We start from the raw sequence: 14,447 nt of genomic DNA, 5'->3' as shown, positions 1-14,447 counted from the left end.
CCTAATGGCAACCACAAATCAAAAACCAGTCATAGACTTATGATTACCAGAGAAAGGTGGGGGGTGGGGAATGGGTTAAATAGGTGAAGGGGATTAATTTAAATTCCACTTAACTAAATTCCAGTCTTATCTGGAATTTAAATTAAAACTTAAAAAAATAAAAAATAGTGCTTACTTTGGCAGCACATCTACTAAAATTAGAACGATACAGAGATTAGCATGACCCCTGCTCAAGGATGACATGCAAATTCGTGAAGCGTTCCATATTTTAAAAATAAAAATAAACGAATAAAAGTATAATTTATTTAGATATTTTCAAATATTAAAAAAACTAGTCAGATATGCAAAGAATAAAGAGAAAGGAATCCAAGTATATCACTAAAGAAAGCCAGCAAACCATGAGAGAAGAAAGCAAGAGAAGGAACAGAGAAGAACTACAAAACAATCATAAAACAAGTAACAAAATGGCAATAGGTATGCTCCTATAAATACTTACTTTGAATGCGAATGGACTAAATGCTCCAATCAAAAGGGTGGCAGAATGGATAAAAAGCAAGACCCATCTATGTGCTATCTACAAGAGACTCATTTCAGACCTAAAGACGCATACAGGTTGAAAGTGAAGGGATGGGAAAACATTTATCATGCAAATGGAATGAAAAGAAAGCCAGGGTAGCAATACTTAATATTGGACAAAATAGACTTTAAAACAGACTGTAACAAGAGACAAAGAAGGACACTCCATAACCATAAAGGGGAAAATTCAACAAGAAGATGTAACAATTGTAAATGTTTATGCTTCCAACATGGGAACACCCAAATACATATAGAGCAGCTATTAACAAAGGAAGAAATCAATAGTAAAACAGTAATAATAGAGGACTTTAACACCCCACTTACACCAATGGATAGATCATCCAAACAGATAATAAATAAGGGAATAGTGGCCTTGAGTGACACATTGGACCAGATGGATCTAACAGATATAGTCAGAACATTCCTTCCCAAAACAGCAGAATACACATTCTTCTCAAGTGCACATGGAACATTTTCCAGAACAGATCACTATTAGGCCACAAACAAGTATCTTCAACTTCATAAATCTTTTTCTTCTCTAATATCTGGTAGTTAACTTTAGGGTTTATATTATACATCTTTAACTTATTACAATCTACCTTCAAGTGATATATCACTTCACTTATAGTATTAGGAACTTATAACACTTTACTTACATTTCTCCCCTCCTAGAATTTATCATCCATTTTATACATTTGTTAAAAACTCTACAATGAAATATTATTACTTTTGTTAAGCTGTCAATTATTTTTATTTATTTTTTATTTTTATTTTTTTAAAGATTTTATTTATTTATTTGACAGAGAGAGCTAGCGAGAGCAGGAACACAAGCAGGGGGAGTGGGAGAGGGAGAAGCAGGCCTTCCGCTGAGCAGGGAGCCCGATGTGGGGCTCGATCCCAGGACCCTGGGATCATGACCTGAGCCGAAGGCAGATGCTTAACGACTGAGCCACCCAGGCGCCCCAAGCTGTCAATTATTTTTAAAGGGACTTAAATAATAAGAAAAATATATATATTTACCCATGTAATTAGCTACCATTTCTGGTGCCTTTCATTTCTTTGTGTAGATCCAGATTTACTTCTGACATCATTTCCCTTTTGCTGGAAGGATATCCTCTAATATTTTGTTGTAGTGCAGTTCTGATGCTGATGAATTCTTTCAGCTTTTGTATGTCTGAAAACATCTTCATTTTGCCTACATTTTTTAAAAGATATTTTCAGTGGCTATAGGATTTAAAGTACAGTTTCTTCTTTCAGTACTTTAAGGATATTGCTCCATATCTTCTTGCTTACATTGTTTCCAGTGAGAAGTCTGTTGTTCTTACCTTTGTCTCTCTGTACATAACTCCCCTGACCTCCTTCCCCAGCTGCCTTTAAGAGTTTCTCGTCACCGTTTTTAAAAATTGTTTTTGGGGCACCTGGGTGGCTCAGTCGTTAAGCGTCTGCCTTTGGCTCAGGTCATGGTCCCAGGGTCCTGGGATCGAGCCCCTCATCGGGCTCCCTGCTCAGCAAGAAGCCTGCTTCTCCCTCTCCCACTCCCCTGCTTATGCTCTCTCTCTCTCTCTTTGTGTCTCTCTCTGTCAAATAAATAAATAAAATCCTTGAAAAAATTGTTTTGTGACTTGGTGTAGTTTTCTTCATGTTTCTTAGGCTTGGGATTCATTGAATTCCTTGGATCTTTGGAGTTTTGTTTGCAAAAAACTAGGGAAAATTTCAGCCGTGGAATAAAATTTTTTTTTAAAGATTTTATTTATTTATTTGAGAGAGAGAGAATGAGAGAGAACACATGAGAGGGGATAGGGTCGGAGGGCAAAGCAGACTCCCTGCCGAGCAGGGAGCCCGATGCGGGACTCGATCCCGGGACTCCAGGATCATGACCTGAGCTGAAGGCAGTCGCTTAACCAACTGAGCCACCCAGGCGCCCTGGAATAAAATATTTTTGACCTCCCATTCTCTTCTCTCCTATGAAGACTACATTTATATATATGTTAGGCTGATTGAAATTGTCCTGCAGTTCACAAAGGTTCCCTTCTACCTTCTTCTTCCTCCTCCCCCTCCTCCTCCTCCTCCTTCTTCTCTGCCATTAATACCATCCAGCACATTTTCATTTCAGACATTGTAGTTTTCTTTTTTTAAAAAAAAGATTTTATTTATTTATTCATGAGACATACACACAGAGAGAGAGAGAGAGAGAGAGGCAGGCTCCCTGCAGAGCAGGGAGCCCGATGCAGGACTCGATCCCAGGACCTTAGGATCATGACCTGAGCCGAAGGCAGACACTTAACCGAATGAGCCACCCAGGCGCCCTGGACATTGTAGTTTTCATTTCTAGAAATTTAATTTAGGTACTTTTTAAAAATATATATCTTACATTTCTATTTAAAATTTTGAACATAGAGAAGACAATTATAGTAATTGTTTTAATAGCTTTGCTTATTCTAACATCTGTGACAGCTGTTGGTTGGTTGGTTTCAATTTATTGATTATTTTTCTTATTGTGAATTGTACTTTCCTACTTCATTGCCTGGCGACCTTTGTTTTAATACCAGACATTTAATTTTACCTTGTTGAGTGCCAGGTATTTTTTTGTTGTTGTACTGTTGTACTGTTAATATTTTTAAGGTTTATTCTGGGATGTAGTTAAATTTCTTAGAAAAAGTCTGATCCTTTCAAGTCTTATTTTTATGATTCTAGTGGGTCCAGAATAGTGCTTAGTCTGGGTCTAATTATTTCCCGTTACTGAGGCAAGGCTTTTCTGAGTATTGTACTCAATGCTCTGTGAATTATGAGTTTTTCCAGTCTGGCTGGTGGGCATAGGCACTGTTCCCAGCTCGGTGTCAGTACCAGCCACTGTTCTCCAATCCTGTCGGATAGTTCTGTTCCCTTAGTCTTAGTCAGTTCCTCTCTTCCTGTGCTGGTAAATACTTCTTTGCTAAATACTCAAGGGTGACCCTCTCAGATCTCTGGGATTCTCTCTCTGTCCTAAGCACTTTAGCCACCTTGCTCTCGCTGTGACTCTTCAACTCAGGGAGACTGCTAGTCTCTGCCTGGGTACCCTCTCCCTAAGCCCTTAAGGCAGTAAGCTGGACAAAAGAGCTCACGTTATTCTGTTCTTGTCTATGAGGTTAATGTTTATTATTGCCCAATGTCCAATATCTTTAAACCTGTTGTTTCATATATTGTGTCTTGGTTTGTTTGTTTATTTGAGGCAGGGGTATAAAATCCTGTTTTATGCTCTTGTTAATCCATCTTGAGTGGAAGCAAATGTCCTTTCCTTGATTTTCTCAATTTGAGATTTTAATTAGTTTCCATAAATATTATGTGCATTCTTGAATTTTTTCTTTCTTTTTTTTTTTTTAAAGTAGGCTCCACGCCCAGCATGGAGCCCAACTCGGGGCTTGAACCCACGACCCTGAGATAAAGACCTGAGCTGATATCAAGAGTCAGACACTTAACCCACTGAGCCATGCAGGCACCCCTTGGATTACTTCTTTGACAGTTTTCTTCCTTCTGTTTACTCTGTTCTCTCTGAAATTTGTCATTTGGATGTTAAATCTTCTGGACTAACCCCTAATTTCCCTAACCCCTAATAATAATGCTTTTTTTAAAAATTGAAGTGTAGCTAACATACAATATTATTTTTAGTTTCAGGTATACAACATAGGGATTTGACAGTTATATACATTACAAAATGCTCACCATGATCAGTGTAGTTACCATCTGTCACCATACAAAGTTATTATAGTATTATTGACTTTATTCCCTATGCTATTTTTTATTCCCATGACTTATTTATTTTATAACTTTATTTTATTTTGTACCTTTTAACCCCCTTCACCTATTTTACCCACTCTCCACTCCTGCCAGTTTGTTCTCTGTTTATGAGTCTGTTTCTGTTTCTGTTCGTTTATTTTGCTTTTTAGATTCCACATATAAGTGAAATCATGTTAATTGTCTTTCTCTATCTGACTTATTTCACTTAGCATATAGGTTGCTTCCATATCTTGGCCATTGTAGATAATGCTGCAGTGAGCATAGGGGTGCATATATCTCTTTGAATTGGTGTTTTTGTTTCCTTTGGATAAATACCCATAAGTGAGAATGCCTGGCTGGCTCGGTTGGTAGAGTATGTGACTCTTGATCTCGGGATCTTGAGTTCAAGCGCCACGTTGGGTGTAGAATAGATTACTTAAATAAATAAATAAATCTTTAAAAAAATACATAGAAGTGGAATTGCTTGATTATATTTCTATTTTTTATTTTTTAAGGAACCTCCCTACTGTTTTCCATAGTGGCCGTACCAATTTACATTCCCATCAACAGTGCACAAGGGTGCTCTCCACATTATTGTTGTTATTTCTTACCTTTTTGATACTAGCTATTATAACTGATGTAAGGTGATACCTCATTGTAGTTTTTATTTTTATAGTTGATATACACTGTTACATTCGTTTCAAGTGTACAATATAGTGATTTGATAAGTCTGTGTTATGCTACACCCACCACCAGTGTAGCTACTACCAACTATCACCATACAGAACTATTACAATACCACTGATTATGTTCTCTATGCTGTACCTTTTCTCCCTGCAACTTATTCATTCCATGACTGGAAGCCTGTATCTCTCATTCCCCTTCACTCATTTTGCCTATCCTCTACCCCCTGGCAACCATCAGTTCTCTATATTGATGGGTCTGTTTCTGCTGTTTGTTCATTCCTTTGTTTTGTTTTTTAGATTCCACATATAAGTGAAATAATGTAGTATTTGTCTTTGTCTGACTTACTTCACTTAGCATAATACCCTCTAGGTCCATCCGTGTTGTCTCAGATAGTCAGATTTCTTCCTTTTTTATGGCTGGGTAATAGTCCTCTGTGTGTGTGTGTGTGTGTGTGTGTGTGTGTGTGTGTGTGTGACATCTTCTTTATCCATTCATCTATCGAAAGATACTTGGGTTGCCTCCATATCTTGGCTATTGTAAATAATGCTACAATAAACATAGGAGTGCATATGTCTTTTCAAATTAGTGTTTTCATTTTCTTTGAATAAATACCCAGGAAGTGGAATTACTGAATTGTATGGTAATTCTATTTTTGATTTTTTGAGGACCCTCCATACTGTTTTCCATGGTGGCTACACCAGTTTGCATTTCCACCAACAGTGTAGGAGGGTTCCCCTTTCTCCACATCCTTGCCAACACTTGTTTCTTGTGTTTTTTATTTTAGCCATTACAGCAGGTGAAGGTGATATCTCATTGTGGTCTTGATTTGCATTTCCTTGATGATTAGTTGTGTTGAACTAATTGAATTGTCCGTTGGCCATTTATATATCTTTTTTTGGAAAAATGTCTATTCAGGTCCCCTTCCCATTTTTTAATCATATTGTTTGTTTTTTTAGTGTTGAGTTGTATTAGTAATTTATATATTCCAGATATTAATCCCTTATTGGATATATCATTTGCAAATACCTTCTTCTATTCAGTAGGTTGCCTTTTTGTTTCCTGGTTTCCTTTGCTGTGCAGAAGCCTTTCAGTTTGATGTAGTCACAATTATTTTACTTGCATATGTGCATAAAGGAACCAACTAGGCAAATAAACAAAGAAATACTGTTCTACTTCCACACTAACATAACTTATTAAGACTTGTTGAATTATAGTGAATTGGAGTAAAACATTTGAGTGCAGGGCAGATTGGAGCAAGCAAAACATTGGCACACACTCCTAACTCTTTTATCTGTCTTTTAGTTCGAACCAAGACTATGGCTACAACATGGATCATGCTTCTTATATTTATTTGCTTAACTTCAAAAGAAAGACTGGTCTTGCCTTTGTCCCATGCAGGCCATGTGCAATGAGCCACCAGCCATCTGTGCGGCCCGTGTCAGAGGACAGACATTGAGCCTCAGATAGTTGCCAGGCTCCTCTCTCGTGGACTTGCGAGCAGGGACCCTCTTGGTGGCTGCATGGGCACCTCAGCACTGCCCTCAGCACTTGGCCCTAGGATTAGATCGTGCCAGGGTTCTCTTCCAACTCTGCCAAGAATGTCTTTGAGACAGAGACTGATGGAAAGAAAGTGAGTAGGAAAGAGCTAAAATGAGGTTTAACTCTGGGGTTTCACAGTGCTGGTTAAACTGTTTGACTTTATAAGGAGCCTGCCCTCCAAGTTTCAAGCATGTCTCAGGACTTGTGACTACTCCTAAATCTGAGATCTAGAGAGGTTGGAGAACCCCTCTGGCTGGCTAGGGGGGAAACAAAAGGAAGCCCTATGTGTCTGCACTCTGCTGTCATTCATTACAAAAGGCTTCTTTCTCTCTCCTGTTTTTTGTAGGGGAAAGGGTTGGCAAAATTTAGAAGCTCTCTCTCTTGAATGAGGGAGGGAAAGAGGAAAGAAGAGAAGGAGAAGTTCATCTTTGTTTGGGGAAAACTTTAGGTCCGTAACAACAACAAACATCAGTTGTGGTGGGTAGCCTCAGCCTTGCCGAAGGAAATCCAGGCCACATTAAAATCCAGGGAATTTGAAACGGCGGCGTTTGTGGTGGCTTGCAAATTTCCATTGGTGATTTCTTTAAAGCCAAAGAATTATAATTAAAATAGAAATGGATCCAATTATATCTGCCTTCTGTCTGAAAGGATGTAGCTGGTAATGAGAATCACATGTCTAAACTTCATCTCCTTCTATTTCCAAGCAAGTTGTCCCCTGGGAGAAATTCCTTCTTTTCAGCAAAGCTCGGTAAACCACATTTCTCCCTCCTCCTTGGCTACTGTGGTTTTGCACCAATTTCTTAAAATCCCAGCAAATGGAGCTCAGTCATAGTAAATGCTCTCATTTCTGTCTCCTTTGTTCTCTTTATAAGACAGACCAGGGTGATATGACATATCTTTTTGTTTCAAAGAGACAATGATAAGGAGAATAGGATCTATCTTAACCAGCCAAGATGCACCCTATTGTGAATAACAGACTGGGTGGCTTAGGCCATTGCCACCTGGGATATTGTGAGGCTGTGAGGAGATGGCTAGGTGACCTGGGGATAGTGAGGAGCTTACTAGGTGGCCAAGGGAGGTCTTAGGGAGAATTTTACCCACTGGGTGCATGAGGCTTAGATAACATGATGGTCATCACTGTGCCTTGAAACTGGCAGAGCCTGTACTGGAGCAGAATGCCATGGTTGCCAGGAATAAACCGATTATATAATAATATTGTTCTTATCGTGACTACAACTCATGATCGATTTGGTTTGTGTACTGCAGATCCATTCAAGCACAGCAGGGCAGCCCAACACTCTCCTCCTTCCAGGAAGCCCTAGAAGCAACAACAGGGGCAGAGTCAGCCCCAAGTGCCCAGCTGTTGTAAACATTCACATATGAGTCTTTGTATAGACATATCTTCTTTGGTGAAATAGCTATTAAAATCTTTTGTCCATTTTTAAATTCTGTTGTTTGACTTCTTATTCGTATATTCGAGATACAGATCTTTTCTCAGACATGGATTAGCAAATATTTTCTTATAGACTGTGGTTTGTCTTTTTATTTTCCTAATGGTATCTTTTTAAGAGCAAAAGTCTTTAATTTTGATGAAGTCCAGTGTATTACTTCTTTGGGATCATACAGTGCTTTTTTTGTATAATATTTTAGGACTCTTTACCTAACCCAAGGTCATAAAGATTTTCTGTAATGTTTTCTAGAGGTCACTTTTATTTTTAAGCCTATAATTCATTTTGGGTTAAATTTTATGTTTTGTGAGGTGAGGTTCCTAGTTCATGTTTCTGCATATGGATATCCAACTGTTCCAGTAACATTCATGGAAGACCATTTTTTACTCAACTGAACTACCATGGCACCCTTGATGAAAATCAGTTGACTAAATATAAAGGTTTATTTCTGAACTCTTAATTCTGTTCCTTTGATCTACATGTCTGTCTCTGTGCCAATACCACATTGTCTTGATTACTGTGATTTTGTAGTAAGTTTTGAAATCAGGTAGTATGAGTCCTCCAACTTTGTTGTTCTTCTAAAAAAATTGTTTTGGCTACTGCATGTCTTCTGCATTTTCATATACATTTTAGGATTAGCTTGTCAATTTCTACAAGCAATTCTACCAGGATTTTAATGGGGATTCTATCGGTCAATTTGGGGAAAACTGCCGTCTTAATAATATTGTTTCTTTCCATCCATTTTGAAGATGGAATATATCTCAATTTATATAGATCTTTAATTTCTCTTATAATGTTTGGTACTTTTTAGCATACAAGTCTTGAACTTCTTAAGTTAAATTTACTCCTCTAAGTATTCCTTTGAATGCTATTGTAAACAAGATTTTCTTAATTTTGTTTTTGGACCATTCATTCTGAGTACATCGGAAAAATTGGTATTTTGTATATTGATCTTTTATCCTGAGATTTTCTACATACTGGATTATACTGTGAATAAAACCAGTTTTTCTTTTTCTTTTCCAGTTTGCATGTATTACATCTGGTTAATCTTTCTTGTTTCATTGTACAGGCCAGAACCCCCAGTATTGAGCTGAATAAGAGTGGTGAGAGCAGATACCATTTTGCTTTCAACCTATTTGTGTCTTTGAATTGAAAGTGTGTGTCTTATAGGCAACATATAGCTGGATTTGCTTTTTTATCTACTCTGACAATTTGTGTCTTTTGACTGGGATATTTATTCTATTCACATTTAATCTAGTTACTAATATGATTGGATTTATGTGTCATTTTGCTATTTTCTATATGCCTCATGTCTTTTTTGTTTCTCTATTTCTCCTTCTTTTGTGTGTGTGTGTGTGTGTGTGTGTGTGTTAAACAAAAGAACTTTAATTCCTTGGTTGATTTTTTAAATTTTTTAAAATTTTATTTTTTTAAAGATTTTTTTTCTATTATTTGACAGAGAGAGAGAGAGCACACAAGCAAGGGGAGTGGCAGGCAGAAAGAGAGGGAGAAGCAGGCTCCCCACTGAACAGGGAGCCTGATGTGGGGCTTGATCCCAGGACCCTGGGATCATGACCTGAGCCAAAGGCAGATGCTTAACAAACATCTGAGCCACCCAGGCACCCCCCTCCTTGGTATTTTTCAGTTATTGTCTTAGTATTTGCTCTAGGAATTACAGTATACATTTTAACATATTACAATCTACCTCAGGTTAATGCTAACTTAATCCAGTAAATTATAGCAGCCTTGTTTCAATATAGCTTCCTTTTCTCCCTACCCCACCTTCACTTTTGTGCTGTTAGTGTCATATATATTAACACATCTATATATGTTGTAAACCCCAAAATATACTTGCTCTATATAATTTTATGCCACCTAAAGAAATAGTAAAAGATGTATATTCTTTAAGTCTTTTATAATTACTTACATTTTTTACTATTTCTGGCATTAATTTCTTCATTTCTTTTTGTGGATTCAAGTTACCAAGTGAAGTAATTTTCTTTAATCCTGAAGGACTTGGTTTAGTATTTTTTGTAAGGCATGTATCTTAGTCTCACATTATCTCAGTCTTTGTTTATCTAAGACTATCTTTATTTCACTTTCGATTTTGAAGAATAGTTTTGCTGGATATAGAATTCTTGGCTGACAATTGTTTCTTTCAGCACTTTGAATTTGTCATTCTAATGCTTTCTGGCCTCCATTTTTTCTGATGAGGTTTAGTCATCCTTTGTAGTTTTGATCCCCTACATATGATTAGTGTTTCTCTTGCTACTTTCAAGATTTCCTCTTTGTTTTTTGCTTTCAAGAGTTGGATATGACTAAGTGAAGATCTCTTTGTTTTTCCTAATTGGTGTTCATTAGGTTTCTTGGATCTATAGATTAAAGCTTTCATAAAATTTGAGAGGTTTTCAACCATTATTTCTTTTAAATTTTTTTCCTGCCCTTTTTCTCTCTCCTCTTATTCTGGGGTTCCCATTATGCAGTTGGCATGCTTGATGTTGTTCCACAGGTCTCTGAGAATTTGATCATTTTTTTTTTTCAATTGTTTTTCTCTTTGTTCTTCAGATTGGAGAATTTCTATTGACCCATCTTCAAATTCACTGATTCCTTCTTCTAATATCTCAAATTTGCTGATCTCATATAATAAAATTTTCATTTTGTTACTGTATTTTTCAACCCTAGGATTTCCATTTGGTCCTCTAAAAAAATTATTTTATTTTTATTGATATTCCTACTTGTCAAGTCACTTAATATTTTCTTCAAATTCTTTAAACATGGTTTCCTTTGTTTGTTTTTTTTAACATACTTAAAATAGCAGCTTTGAAGTCTTTGTCTATTAAATCCAGTATTTGGGCTACTCAAAGACAGTTTCCATCGGCTTTTTCCTCCAACTATGGGTAATGCTTTTTTTTTTTTTTTTTTTGCATGACTCATACATTTTTGTTGAAAATTGAATATTTTAGATCATATAACTAATCTAGATTCTTTTTATCCTCTGAGATTCTTAGTTGTTACTGATTTTTGTTGTTTTTAACTTGCCTGGATTTTGTCTGTAGAATCTGTCTCACACACACACACACACACACAACCCAGTGTGCATCTACTGATGATTCTGCTCAGTTGTTTTTTTTTTTTTAATTCTTATTTGTATTTTTTCTTTTGGGGGCCTAGCTTCTTTTGGGTCACCTTTGTGTTTGCATAGCTTAGTAGTCACTCAGTAATTGGTCAAAGGTTGTGCATAAACACTATGAATCTGTGTTTGAATTGGGGGACATATTTAAATCTGGCAATTTCAACTCTGCCTCTGGTGTTAACTTTAACTCCAGGCCCTCTTGGGTCTCTTCTGTGCATATGCACAGGCTCCTAGACAGGCAGGGTTATGTGGAATGTTTACCAAGACGTCAATGGCTATCTCATCTCCAATATTTCCTATTTGATTTCTTATAGTCTTAAAGTCTTATATTGCTCATCCCAACCAGGATAGCAGCTTCAGGTTAGGAGATCTGCAGGCTTTTCCCATTTGCTGCTGGCTGTGAGTTTCTGCTCTCTACTCCAGACCAAGTGAAGGCCAGTCCTGTCCTGGCAGAACAACCAGGGTGATTGGGCTGTGATGAAGGGTGACTGGACTGGGATGAAGGGTGGAAGCAGTCTCAGGCAAGAACCCACCTGTCTCCACTGTTTTCACCTGAATCTTTATATTTTTATGATTATGTTTCTCAATTTGTTGTTTACCTGTGGTCAGTTTTCAGAGCCCCTGCAATGATTGTTTTTTTACAATGATGTCCAGTTTTATAGTTGTTTCTAGGGGGGAAGGATTTGTTGATCTCTTAATTCCTTTATAGCTGGAAATCCCACCTACATACATTTCTTTTTTTTAAAAGATTTTATTTATTTATTTGACAGAGAGAACAAGCAGGGGGAGCGGCAGAGGCAGAGGGAGAAGCAGGCTCCCCGCCGAGCAGGGAGCCCGATGTGGGGCTTGATCCCAGGACCCTGGGATCATGACCTGAGCTGAAGGCAGACGCTTAACTGAGTGAGCCACCCAGGCACCCCATACAATGCATTTCTAAAGAAATGTATTTTATTATTTTTAGGCATGACATGTTATCATTTTAGCTGTGAATGAATACTAATAAGTAAAACTATATTTAGAAAAACTGGATTGCTTCTTTGCTTTTTGGCTAAGATAAAGCATAGAAAAACTGTAATGTGACTTTGACATTTTATGGTCAGAAACAGAAAAGCTTTCCAAAAGGCATTTTGAAATCATTTCTAAGATTTCAAGTCTTTGATTTGAAAAATCTATTTATCTGAATAGCAAGAGTCTTGTATTTTTACAGCAGAAAATTTTTTCAAGCTTTTAACTTAGCAACAAGCATATGAATGAACTAGAGTCTAAATTAAAGAATCCTGAATTTATTTCTCACCATGGTTGTTATTGAGGCATAATATAAATATTTCCCTGGTATACTACAAGGGGTTGAAGGAATCTAGGGGTCATGATTTGCCATCCTCTTTTAAATGGATTCAGCTGTAATGTCTGTGGCACCAGGAGAAAGTAGAAGTCTACACATGGACCAGGACTGTGGCCATTTCAGGCACTCAGCCAGACCACCTCCCCTGGTCCTGAAGTTCACTCCTCCTTTTCAGTCCAGTCCTTTTGCTGCAGCTCTGATGAGGACATGGGAAGAGGGGCTGCAGGACCTGGAGGACATCTTGCCCTGGTCTCAGAGGCCACATGGCCACCAGGGGAGACTGAGACATCCTAGGACCCTGGAAGCAGGGCAAAGAGCCACCCCTGCCTGAGGAGGATAAGAGGACATGTGGAAAGGAAGGCCTTCCCACCTGAACCACTACATACTTGTCTCTGGTGAAGTTTGAAGCCATTGACCTTCTCCTTCTACTTGAAGCTCTCCTTTCTGCGAGCCCTTGTTTCATCACTGACCAACCCATCTCTCCTTAAGAACCACTCTCTCCTAAGGAGAACCTCTAAGGTTCATCTTTATCTCCCCCCAAACTGGGAGCTTTATGTACTCTGTACCTTCATATGGATGGTTCCCAGTTCTTGACCCTTTCACCTCTACTTTAATTCCAAATGCCTCCTGATTTGTCCCCTTCATCCTGCCCTGCCCAGGCCTCAGAGACCCTGTGTTTCCCACATCATTCCCCTGCTGGGGACTGGATGGCTCCCTACTGCCTAGTCAGGCTAGTCTAGGTCCTGCTGACTTGCTGGGTCTTCTGTGATCTGGCCTGGCCTGGCCTTACCTACTCCTGCTTACTTCCCAGCTGGACAGTGTGATGGCCACGGGGTGCAGGACAGGGAGAAGGCCAGGGATCGGGCTGGCACAAGTGTAAGTGACTGTGCCATTAACAAAAATTCCCTAGTGTCAGCACCAGAAAAATAATTTTTACATAAAATCAATAACAGAAACGCTTAGGGTAAAGCATGTTTTTAAAGGCATTAGTGGGGATGATTCAGAATAAGCAGATCCAGGGTGTGGATGTGAGCTCAGAACAGCTTCTCTGGTGTGAGATCTGTGACTCCATCCAACAGCTGCCCAGTACTTTCTAACCACTCTTCCTTTCCTGGCACAGTATTGCTTCATGGGTTGAGTGTGTCCTCCCAAAAGATATGTTGAAGTCCTAACCCCAAGTACCTCAGAATGTGATCTTATTTGGAAATAGGGTTGCAGATGTCAGTAATTAAGATGAGGTCATTCGGGTGGGCCCTCATCCACCATGACTGGTGTCCTTATAAGAAGAGGGAAGATGATATGAAGACAGACACGCAGGGAGAACACCATGTGAAGACACAGGAACAGAGACACAGAGGGAAGACAGCCGTGGGAAGATGGAAGTAGAGATTCGAGTGACACTGCCACAAGCCACGGGTGCCTGGGTTACCAGAATCTGAGAGAACCAAGGAAGGGCACCCCTGGAGACTTCAGAGAGAAGATGCCCCAGCTGATGGCTTGATTCTGGGCTTCCAACCTCCAGAACTGTGAGAGAATACATTTCTGTTGGTTTAAGCCACCCAGTTTGTGGTTCTTTGTTCTGGTAGCCCTAGGGAATGGAGAAACACGGTGTGCATGTTTTGTCATGCTTCACTCCATCTTCCTGGTTCCCTGCATGGTCATCCCAGGGGGGGACCAGTGGCTTTAGGAAGCAGGCACATTTTATAGACTTAGATTTTTACAAGATAGCCTTTTGGTTTCGCCCACAATTTCTTACACTTATCAGCATCTCATATGTTATAAAGGAAAGTATCTTTTCGTGCTCACTATGCAAATACAGCTGTTTCTTAGGCACTGTTGAAGAACTAGCTGGGCCTGACTCTGTGACTCTGTAACAGAAATGGCAGGAGTATGAGGCTGGGGCCCTGGATACGAAGCGCTGTCCTGGGCAGAAGCCAAGCAGGAAGTGGACTGAGCCGTGTGACAGTGG

The 14,447-nt window shown here is 38.8% G+C and overlaps 1 long non-coding RNA gene and 1 other non-coding gene across 12 annotated transcripts in view; both read left to right on the top strand.

Annotated features, from left to right (window-relative positions):
* The window catches only part of LOC123852652 (uncharacterized), a 74,727-nt gene that overhangs the window by 32,772 nt on the left and 27,508 nt on the right, over window positions 1-14,447 (top strand). The gene's annotated exons all lie outside the window — the stretch shown is intronic.
* On the top strand, window positions 168-271 carry LOC123853291 (U6 spliceosomal RNA). The gene has a single exon (XR_006793076.1). It is a non-coding gene; the product is annotated as a U6 spliceosomal RNA (small nuclear RNA).

This window comes from Mirounga angustirostris, unplaced genomic scaffold, assembly GCF_029215605.1.
Source record: "Mirounga angustirostris isolate CCGP_5_RB_7025 unplaced genomic scaffold, mMirAng1.0.hap1 SCAF_14, whole genome shotgun sequence".
NCBI lineage: Eukaryota > Metazoa > Chordata > Mammalia > Carnivora > Phocidae > Mirounga > Mirounga angustirostris.
Note: the sequence above shows the minus strand (reverse complement) of the source record. Positions and strands in the feature narration are given on the sequence as shown.